The following is a 12,351-nucleotide window of genomic DNA, read 5'->3' as shown; positions in this document are numbered from 1 at the left end:
TGACTAAACCCTTGAATGATGAAATTAGAATTGAACCATGATGTTTAATTATTGTACAATGATGTTTACATGTACCACGCCTACAATATGTTTGATTAAATGCCTAGATGAAGGAAAAGTGCCTAACTAGCATGATACCATGAAATCCCCATGTATGTACAAGTTATGCCTATCACATGTTTTGATGAAATACTTCTATAAATGTATTATGGATTATGATGTTAGTTATATGTTCAAGTAAGTTATGCTTGGTCAGTTTTCTTCCATCGAGTCCTGGGGGTACTCGTACCCGAAACATTAGCTGTATGCCTAGAGCCATGTCATGTTTTCACGATACTCTCAGTCAAGCTATGAATCCTTAGACTTCAGACAGTCTTATGACTCAGGAAATCTCCATGATCTCATAAACTCAGTCAGTTGTCAGATATCAGTAATATTCCGTCAGTCAATGAAATTTAGTAACTCAGCCCATGTTCAGTTTAGTAAATCATGTTCAGAGTCTATTTAGATGAGAGTAGGAGTTAGCACCGAGTGCACCCAAGGATGGGAACACACACTATCAGATGAGGGTGTGATTCTTAAAAGTCATCCTTGCGTTCCAGAACTATGTAACCAACATAGGTTGAGACATCAACACTATCCGATGAGGGTTGATGAGGTGGATAAGTACTGTCAGATAAGGGCCCCACCGTTCTCTTTTAGGGACACTATCAGATAAGGGTCATCCACAGCTTGTCCTTACCAGTGGCGCGGTATTAACACCCTTCCAATTGGGGTTACAGATTGGACCCCAACTTAACCATAAAGGCATATTAGGGGCATGTCAATTAGATAACTACTTCCCATAGTTTTATGTTATAGTATCAGGACTGTCAGACACAGTCAATCAGTCTCAGTAATAGAACTCAGATAGTTCTTTAGATTTTAGGACTGTCAGATACAGTCAACTTAGATACAGTACGGGACTCAGCTAGTTCCATTAGATTCAGGACTGTTAGATATAGTCACTCATGTTATCAGTTATATCAGTTATCAGTATGTTATTTTATCAGTATTCAGATTCAGTAATCATGTTATCATGGTATCAGTGTTAGTTATTATGTCTCATGCATGTATTCTCACTCTCATGATAGTCAGTCTACTATTGTTATTATTCATACATATGAACCCCATGCATTCAGCCTACCTCACATGCATACCGGTACATTCAAAGTACTGATGAATTTGCGCAATAGTGTCTTATACCATAGGTTGAGAGACACGAGCTCCAGAGCATCAGTAGATTCCAGTCTTAACTGTCAGAGTTAGCAGTGAGTCCTCACCTTTTGAGGACTTGATCATCATTTTATTATCTCAGTAATTAGTTTATTAGTTGGAGTTAGTTGGGGACATGTCCCATCAACTCCTTATTCAGACAGTATAGTGTTAGAGGCTTTAAGACTATAGTATGTTCAGACAATTATTTCAGTTGTTTTGGTATTGATATACCGGATTTTCAGATGTTGTGTTTTATCAGATATTTCAACCCTATGGCCTTTCAGCCTTTTATTCTGTATTTATATATTATATTATACAATGTTCAGGTACAAATATCATTCACGGGTTAGCTTGTGGTCCTTCGGGGTCACGAGCACTGTGTAGCACTCCGAGTACTAGATTTAGGGCGTTACAAGTTAGTTGGGGGCTTGTCCCATTAACTCCATATTAAGACAGTTAGAGGCTTTCAGACTAGAGTACTTCAGACAGATGTCTCAGTATTCAGAAATTCTTTCAGTTTGAACCTTATGGTAATTTTCAGCCTATCTTTCACTTTTATTTTAGATATATTATCATTGTAGTATTATTATTATTCAGTGCTCACAGTAGGTACCATTCATGGGTTAGCTGGTGGTCCTTTGGGGTCACTAGCACCGTGTAGCGTCCGAGGTACATACTCGGGGCATTACAAACTTGGTATCAGAGCCTAAGGTTCAACAGAGTCCTAGGAAGTCTGAAAGACGTATCAAGTAGAGTCTTGTGCATGGATGTGTAGCGCGCCACACTTATGGACAGGAGGCTACGAGATGTTTTTAGGAAAAGTTTCCTTTCTTTCAGTATTCATGTCATGCGAGTGAGCATAAGCTCAAATTAAACTTTTAGTATAATCCTTTTCTTTTTTCCATTTACATAACATACCTCTGAAGAAGAATGGAAGAAGAACAGGAAATCAGCCAGCCCCTCAGCTTGTTCAGGAAGATCCTCTGGATGAGCATGTCTTCCATGCGGAATTCAGGGCTGCATTTACCACTCTAGCCAATTCAGTAGAAGCCCAAAATAAATGCCCAGCTGCCGTTCCATCCAACCCAGTGGCCAATACTACTGCATCTAGAATTCGGGACTTCATCCGAATGAACCCTCCATCATTTATTGGGTCTACGTCAGATTAGATCCACAGAAATTCCTTGATCAGGTGCAGAAAGTAACAGATATTATAGGGATGACGGCTAGTGAGAGTGTTGAGTTGGTTGCATATCAATTACAGGATATAGCTCACTCATGGTTCAAGCAGTGAAAGACAAAGAGGGCCATAGATGCAGGGCCCATAGAATGAGAGGAGTTTGCCACTGCTTTCCTTGATAGGTTCTTCTCATTGGAGTTGAGGAAGCTAGGGTTTTGGAGTTTATAAATATAAAGTAGGGCAATATGACAGTACACGAGTATTCTCCTAAGTTTACTCAATTAGCAAGATACGCCCATCACGTGGTAGCAGATAGCAGATCTAAGATGAGTAAGTTTGTTTTAGGTGTGTCTAACAGTATAGTTAAGAGAGTAGGACCACAATGATGATTAAGGCGATGGACATATCCAGGCTCATGGTCTATACTTAACAAATAGAAAAGGCTAAGAATAAAGAGAAGGAGAGGGAGAACAAGAGAGCTAAAATAGGTAGCTTCAATTTCGCTCAGCCTAGGTCAAAAGGTGATAACTGTACTCAGTTTTATTAAAGGTCTTTATCCCCAACACCTTCTTCAGCTAGTGCCTCAGCACTCAAATTTAGAAATGGTAATAGGGATAGGGCACTAGGCTCTAAGTCCCAAGGCAGTGTTAACAGTGCCCGTACAAATCCTCTATGTCAAAAACATGGTAGACACTATCAGGATGAGTGTAGAGCTGACAGTGATGTGTGCTTCAGGTGTGGCAAGCTAGGCCATCAGATTCGAGAGTGTTGGGTAGTTGCTCAGACAGGTAGAAAGTTATGCCAATAAGGCTAATCCTATCAGTCGTCAGTTCCATCCGTTCACCCAACTCAGCAAGGTGCCACTTTCTGTGACACCAGTGGGCAACGTCCAAATAGACTCTACGCACTTCAGTCCCGGCAGGATCAGGATAGTTCTCCTGATATGGTTACTGGTATGTTACAAGTTTATTATTTACTTGTGTATGCTTTGCTAGATCCAGGAACTTCTTTGTCCTTTGTGACTCCTTATATAACTGTTGACTTTGGAGTTAGTCCCAAAATCCTAGCAGAGCCTTTTTCAGTATCTACCCCAGTGGGTAAATCTATCATAGCCTGATGGGTACACATGAACTGCCCGATTATGGTATGTCAAAAAGTTACTTTAGCAGACTTAGTAGAATTAGAGATTACGGTTTTTGATGTTATTCTCGGCATGGAATAGATTCATTCGTGCTATGACTCTATTGATTGCAAAAACAAAATTGTCCAATTTTAGTTTCCGAATGAACCTATCCTAGAGTAGAGGGGTAGTACTTCAATATTTAGGGGTCAGCTTATTTCTTACCTTAGGGCGAGAAGAATGATATCTAAGGGATATGTCTATCATCTTGTTTGAGTTTAAGACTCTGGATTGGATACCCCTAATCTTGAATTAGTATCAGTAGCATGTGAATTTCTAGATGCGTTTCCCGAAGATCTTCTTAGAGTTCTTCCTGAGAGGGAAATTGACTTCGAAATCAACCTTCTTCCAGATACTCAACCCATCTCTATCTCTCTATATAGAATGGCTCTAGCAGAACTCAAATAATTAAAAGAACAGTTGAAGGATCTCCTAGATAAGGGATTCATCAGACCTAGTGTATCCTCGTGAGGTGCACTAATTCTATTCGTATGCAAGAAAGATGGTTCATCCAGAATGTGCATTGACTAACGCCAACTATATAAAGTCACGGGTAAGAACAAGTATCCACTTCCCAAAATTGATGACTTAATTGACCAACTTCAGGGTGCCTGTTACTTTTTTAAGATAGACCTCAAATCAGGCTATTATCATCTCCAGAGAATGTAAAATTCCCAAGACAACCTTCAGAACTCGATATAGTCACTTTGCATTCTTAGTCATGTCATTTGGTCTTACCAATGCCCCGGCAACTTTCATGGACTTGATGAACCGTGTGTTCAAGTAGTACTTGGATTTGTTCATCATAGTCTTCATAGATGACATTCTTGTCTACTCCTGTAGTGAGCATGATCATGAAAACCATCTCAGAATAGTATTACAGACTCTCAGAAATCATCAGTTGTTTGCCAAATTTAGTAAGTGCAAACTTTGGCTAAGGTCAACAGCTTTTCTTGGCCATATTATTTTTGGTGATGGCATTAGAATGGATCCCCAAAAGATCAAAACAGTGAGAAACTGGCCCAGACCCATCTCTTCATTAGATATTAGAAGCTTCTTGGTCTTGGCCGGCTATTACTGATAGTTTTATGAGGGATTTTCGTCTATTGCATCCCTTATGTCCAGATTGACTCAGAAGAAAGTCAAATTTTAGTGGTCAGATTCTTGTGAGAAGAATTTTTAGGAGTAGAAGACTCGACTCACCACAACCCCAGTTTTGACTCTACCAGATGATTCAGACGGGTTTATGGTATATTATGATGCTTCCAAAGTTGTCTGGGGTGTGTTTTAATGTAGAAAGGTAAGGTCATAGCCTATACCCCTAGACAACTTAAGCCCCATGAGAAGAATTGCTCCACTCATGATCTCGAGTTAGCAGCTGTAGTGTTAGCCTAAGAGATTTATAGGCATTATTTGTATGGGGTACATGTTGATGTGTTCACTAACCATAAGAGCCTGCAGTATTTGATCTCTCAGAAAGACCTAAACCTCCGTTAGAGAAGGTGTTTGGAGTTGTTGAAAGACTATGACATGAGTGTTCTGTATCATATGGGTAAGGCCAATGTAGTTGCTGATGCTCTCAGTAGAATGTCTATGGGTAGTGCTGTTCACGTGGAAGATGATAAGATGAAGTTAGTTCAAGAAGTTCATCAGCTTGCCCGACTAGGTTTCTGCCTAGTCGATTCAACAGAAGGTAGTGTATGGGTGTAGAGTAGCTCAAAATTATCTCTGATTTCTGAAGTAAGGGAAAAGTAGGACAGAGACCCCAATTTAGTTAAGTTGAAAAAGTCAGTCAGAGATCAGAAGGTAAAGGTTTTCTCCCAATGGGGAGATGGTGTATTACATTGTCAGGGTTGGCTATGTGTGCTAGATGTAGATGACTTGAGGCAGCATATTCTCGTAGAAGCATATGGTGTGCGCTATTCAATTTATCCAGGGGTCACCAAGATGTACCACAACTTGCGGGAGGTCTATTGGTAGAGTGGGATGAATAGAGACATTGTAGAGTTTGTAGCCAAGTGCTCAACGTGTCAGCAGGTTAAGATTGAGTACCTGAAGCCTAGTGGGTTCCTGCAGGAGTTCAGTAGTCCAACATGGAAATGGGAAGAAGTGAACATATACTTTGTGATGGGTTTGCCTCGTACTCGTCGTCAGCATGATTCCATATGGGTTATCGTAGATAGGATGACCAAGTCATCTTATTTCTTACCATTCTATACCTCTTATTCAACTGAGGATTATGCCAATCTATATGTTAAAGAGTTGGTCAGATTGCACGGATTTTCGTTATCTATTATTGCATATAGAGCTATGCAGTTCACCTCTCATTTCTAGAAAGCCATCTAAAAGGGTTTTGGTACCCAAGTTCACCTTAGTACAACTTTCCACCCTTAGACGGATGGTCAAGCAGAAAGGACCATTTAGACTTTAGAAGTATGCTAAAAGCGTGTGCCATTGACTTTAAGGGTAGTTGGGATGACCACTTGCCCTTAATTGAGTTTGCGTAGAATAACAATTACCATTCTAGCATTCATATGGCTCCGTTTGAGGCGCTTTATAGCTGGAGATGTAGATCTCCCATTTGTTGGTTTGAAGTGGGTGAGGCTGCAGTAGTAGGGCCTGACATAGTATTTGATACCTTAGAAAATGTTCAGTTGATTAGGGAAAGGCTTAAGACAGCTCAGAGCTGGCAGAAATCATACGTAGATGTGAGAAAAAAGGATTTAGAGTTTGAGGTCGGGGACGATCTGTATTTAAAAATCTCTTCTATGAAATAAGTGAAAAGGTTTGGCAAGAAAGGGAAACTTAGTCCCCGATATATCGGTCCTTACCAAATTCTCAACCATTTCGGAAAGGTAGCTTACGAGCTTGAGTTGCCATCAAATTTAGCTTAAGTACATCCAGTGTTTAATGTCTCCTTGCTTAAGAAGTGCATAGGTGACCCAATAGTTGTAGTCCCTATAGAGGGTATAGATGTTTTGAACAACCTCTCTTATGAAGAGATCACAGTCGAAATCCTTGATCATCGAATTCACAGACTGAGGAACAAAGAAGTCCCTCTAGTCAAAGTTTTATGGTAGAACTAGTCCATTGAGGGAGCTACTTGGAAAGCAGAAACAGATACACAGACCAAGTATCCTCACCTCTTCTCCGCAAACTCAAATTCAACTTAAGGTAACAGTTTTCCTTGAATTTACTCAGTTTCATATTCATCTTTTCTGTATGAGTTAGATATCATTTCAGTTGCATAGCATTCTCACATCATGCATACCCTTATGAAACAGCTCAGTCATGTGTCATGTTTTCAAAATTCAGTCATGCTTCAGTCATCATGTTCAGTAAGAAAATTCAGTCTATCAATAGTTCAGACATGAAATCATGCTTCAGTTATGCATGCTCTGTAAGAAAGTTTAGTCTATTAGTATTCTCAGCTTAGTCCGTCTCATTCGAGGATGAATGTTCGTAAGACCCCGTAAAATACTAAGCTTAACTCAGCCTTTAAAGCTTGATAAGGGGTCCCATACTTAGAAAATTTCAGCGAAGTGTTTACACTTAGAATTATTTTACCTTCATCAGTTGGTGATCTTATTTCATGATACTTATGACCTTAGAGTATCGACTTTTAAGTTGAATCATGATCAAGCATGTCAGTAAGTGTTCTCGAACAAGTTTTGGATTTTTCAAACATCGTTTAAAACACGTTTGGAAGTCCAAACTAGTGGACCAACGTGATATCAATGTGCCACATCGCCTATCCCGTTGATAAATATTTTCCCGGCTCCCAGTGCTAATTTTCAGTGAACCGATATAGACTCAATGCTGTACGTCGGCCATAGCATCGACCCCATCGATGCGGTATGTCGGGCTGCGCATTACTAGGCCAATTTTCAGTCATTAAAAGTTTGCGTCCTTAAGGATATTTGGGTCATTTCCCCTTGTCTATTCAGCCGCCAAAACACCAAATTTATCCCTCAATAAGCAAATTACACTCATTCTCTCTCAAATTACTCAAGAGCAAAAACCCTAGGAGATCTAATTTCAAATTCAAGATTCAAGAACTCACCATCAACCTTTATTAATTCAAGCACCAAGGTAAGTGAAATGTTCATCTAAGGGTTTTCTTCCACCCTTGGAGTCCAAGAAACTCTTTTAAATGACAAGTTAATTGAATTTATAGATTTCATGACGGATTTAAATGTAATCTTGATTATGATATTAAATGGGTTTTCAATTCCATGATTTATCATGAGTTTCATGAAAATTTGTTAGTTGTGGATTGAATTATGTGAACTTCATATTGAACTCTTGAATTGTAAGTTGAATGTAGTATCCATGATAGTGTTACATGTTTATTGATATGTGGAACCATGCTCCCCAAAGTGTTTGTCAAAATGCTTATGTGAATTGACTAATGCAAGCATTATGTGATTTCATTCATGTACAAGCCATGTATATCAAGTGGTTGACAAAAGTGTCCGAATGATTGTATTATTGGTAAGCGAGTGCTATTATGATTTAAAGTCTTGCAGTGTTTTACTTGTTATGCTATCGAGTCCAGGTGGTATTTTATACCCGACAAATCTAGCTGTTTACCTAGAGCTACAGTAGTTACTGAAAAATCTCAGTAGTGTTACAAACAGTAGTACTCAGTAATCAATCCCAGTTTCCATTCAGTATTTAGTTCAGACCTCAAGTAAACCCAATCAATTAATATAGCTCATTAGTATTCCATCAGTCAACGAAGCCCAGTTAACTCAGTTCAGTTGGACAGCACGATCAGTAACGGTTCAGTCAAGCCTAGTATAGTCTAAAAATCAGTTCATCATCCATTCAGTTGGGAGTAGGATTTAGCACTGAGCGCGTGCAAGGATGATGGCTTCCTCGTCAGATATGTAGAGACATTAGTAGCAGTCCCTGTACTCCAGAACTATATATCCAGTGTAGGAAATGAGAAGTCACCCATCAGTTTAGGGTTGACTTTTTCACAAGGGTCATTCGTCAGTTCAGGTTTGACACCCTTAGTTCTGCGAGACAATATAATACATTAGTATAGTGGATCTACACAACCAGTGGTATTACCCATGGAATGGTACTAACACCCTTCCAACTGGGGTTACAGGTTGTACCCTGATTAGCTCAAATTGGGGCATGTCGGTTAGATGACTACCTCCCACAGTTTTGTTTTAGTTTCAGTCTCAATACAAAACTTAGTTCAATTCTACATATTTAAGACTATCAGATATAGTTGTCCAACTTAGTGTAGAACTTAGATCAGTTCTTCAAAATCAGAAATATCAGAAATAGTCAATCAGTTACCAGTAATACAGTATCAGTAAACTCAAATATCAGTTAGTCAGTAGTTTGAACTCAGTATCCAGTGTTACCAAGATCTTAGTTATAGTTTATGTATCATGCATGTACTCTCATTCAGTTATGTTCATATTACTCAGTTGATTATTGTTCATGCATATGAATCCATGTATATCAGCCTACCTCACTTAGCATAGCTATACATTCAAAGTACTAACACATACTTTTATTTTGCGCTATGATATCTTATATCATAGGTTCAGACGTACGGGCCCTTGACCGCACTCAACAGCTCAGAGTATCAGCAGCAAATTTAGTGGTGAGTCCTCATAGTTTGAGGATGATGTTATCTTTCAGTATTTCAGTAGCTCAAAATACTTAGTAGATAGAGTTAGTTGGGGGATTGTCCCATCGACTCCATATTCAGACAGTTAGAAGCTTTCAGACTAGAGTACTTCAGACAGATATCTCAGTATTTAGTTTTCAGTATTTAGTAATTATTTCAGTTATGAACCTTATGGAAATTTTTAGCCGATCTTCCACTTTTATTTTAGATATATTATCATCGCAGTGTTATTATTATTTAATGCTCATAGCAGGTATTAGTTATGGGTTAGATGGTGGCCCTCCGGGGTCGCTAGTACCGTGTAGCATCTGGGGTACAGACTCGGAGTGTTACAAACTTAGTATCAGAGCCTATGATTCAACAAAGTACTAGAAAGTCTGAAAGCCGTATCAAGTAGAGTCTTGTGCATGGGTATGTAGTGTGCCATCTTATGGACAGGAGGCTACGAGATATTTTTAGGAAAAGTTTCCCTTATTTCAGTATTTATGTCGTGTGAGTGAGCATAAGCTCAAATTAAAATCTCAGTCTAATTCTTTTCTTTATTTCATTTACAGAACATGCCTCCAAAGAAGAATAAGGAATCAGCTAGCCCTTTAGCCCGTTCAGGCTGATCCTCTGGATGAGCATGTCTCACCTGTGGAATTCAGGGCTGCATTTACTACTCTAGACAATTTAGTAGCAACCTAAAATGAATTCCCAGCTGCCGTTTCATCCAACCCAGTATCTAATGCTGCTGTAGCTAAAATTTGGGACTTAACTCGAATGAAGCCTCCATCATTTACTGGGTCTAAGTCAGATGAGGACACATAGAAATTTCTTGATTAGGTGCAAAATTTATAGATATTATGGGGATGATGGCTAGTGAGAGTGCTGGGTTAGCTACATATCAGTTACAGGATATAGCTCACTCATGGTTCAAGTAGTGGATGACAGAGAGGGCCACAGATGTATGGCCCATAGAATAAGAGGAGTTTGCCACTGCTTTCCTTGATAGGTTCTTCTCACTGGAGTTGAGGGAAGCTAGGGATTTGGAGTTTATAAATCTGAAGTAGGGAAATATGACAATACAAGAGTATTCTCTCAAGTTTACTCAGTTAGCCAGAAATGCCCCTCACGTGGTAGCAGATAGAAGATCTAAGATAAGTAAGTTTATTTTGGGTATGTCTAATAGTATGGTCAAGGAGTGTAGGACCATAATACTGATTAAGGAGGTGGACATATCCAGGGTCATGGTCTATGCTCAATAAATAGAAGAGGCTAAGAATAAAGAGAAGGAGAAGGAGAACAAGCGAGCTAGAGCAGGTAGCTTTAACTTTACTTAGCCTAGGTCAGAAGGTAGTAATCATCCTTAGTTTTATCAGAGGTATTCATCCCCAGCACCCTATTCAACCAGTGCCTCAGTACCCAAATTCAAAAATGGTAATAGGGATAGGGCACCGGGCTCTAAGTCCCAAGGCAGTGTTAACAGTGCCCGTACAAATCCTTTATGTCAAAAATGTGGCAGACACCATCAGGGTGAGTGTAGAGCTGGCAGTGATATGTTCTTTGAGTATAGCAAGTTAGGCCATCTGATTCGGGAGTGTTGGGTAGTTGCTCAGACAGGTAGGGAGTTGCGCTAACAGGGCCAATCCCATTATTTATTAGTTCCAGCAGGTCGCCCAACTTAGTAGGGTGCCGCTTCCAGTTACACCAGTGGGCAACGTCCAAATAGACTATGCGCTTCAGTCCCAACAGGATCAGAAAAGTTCTTCTAATGGTGTTACTGGTACGTTACAAGTTTAGTATTTACTTGTGTATGCTTTGCTAGATCCAGGAACTTCTTTGTCCTTTGTGACTCTTTATATAGCTGTTGACTTTAGAGTCAGTCCTGAAATCCTATAAGAGCCATTTTTACTCTCTACCCTAGTGAGTAAATCTATCATAGCCCGATGGGTCTATAAGAACTGTCCGGTTATGGTATCTCAGAAAGTTACTTCAGTAAACATAGTAGAATATGAGATGACAGATTTTGATGTCATTCTCAGCATGGATTGGCTTCATTCGTGCTATGCCTCTATTGATTACAGAAATAGAATTGTCCAATTTTAGTTTCCTAATAAACTTGCCCTAGAGTAGAGAGGTAGTACTTCAACACTTAAGGGTTAGCTTGTTTCTTACCTTACGGTGAGAAAAATGATATCTAAGGGATATGACTATCATCTTGTTCTAGTTTAGGACTCTGGTTTGGATAACCCTAATTTTGAATCAGTATCAGTAGCATGTGAATTTCCAGATATATTTCTCGAAGATCTTCTTAGAGTTCTTCCCGAAAGGGAAGTTGACCTCGTAATCGACCTTCTTCCAGATACTCAACCCATCGCTATCCTGCCATATAGAATGGCTCCAACAGAACTTAAAAAATTAAAAGAACAGTTGAAGGATCTCCTATATAAGGGATTCATTAGATCCAGTGTATCCCCATGGGGTGCACCAGTTCTATTCGTGTGCAAGAAATACAGTTCTCTCAAAATATGGATAGACCAACGTCAGCTAAATAAAGTCATAGTCAAGAACAAGTATCCACTTCCCAGAATCGATGAATTGTTTGACCAACTTTAGGGTGCCAGTTACTTTTCTAATATAGACCTCAGATCATGCTATCATCAGCTCAGAATCAGAGAATGTGACATTCCGAAGATAGCCTTCAAAACTCGATATGGTTACTTTAAATTCTTAGTCATGTCGTTTGGTCTTACCAATGCCCCAACAACTTTTATAGACTTGATGAACCATGTGTTCAAGCAGTACTTGGACTTATTCATCATAGTCTTCATAGATGACATTCTTGTCTACTCTTGCAGTGAGCATGATCATGCAGACCATCTTAGAATAGTATTACAGACTCTTACAAACCATCAGCTCTTCGCCAAATTCAGTAAGTGCAAATTTTGGATAAGGTCAGTAGCTTTTCTTGGCCATATCATTTTTGGTGATGGCATTAGAGTGGATTTCCAAAAGACCAAAGTAGTAAGAAACTGGCCTAGACCCATCTCTCCATCAGATATCAGGAGCTTCTTGGGCTTGGCTGACTATTGCCAA

This window comes from Capsicum annuum, chromosome 9, assembly GCF_002878395.1.
Source record: "Capsicum annuum cultivar UCD-10X-F1 chromosome 9, UCD10Xv1.1, whole genome shotgun sequence".
Classification (NCBI taxonomy): Eukaryota; Viridiplantae; Streptophyta; class Magnoliopsida; order Solanales; family Solanaceae; genus Capsicum; species Capsicum annuum.
Note: the sequence above shows the minus strand (reverse complement) of the source record.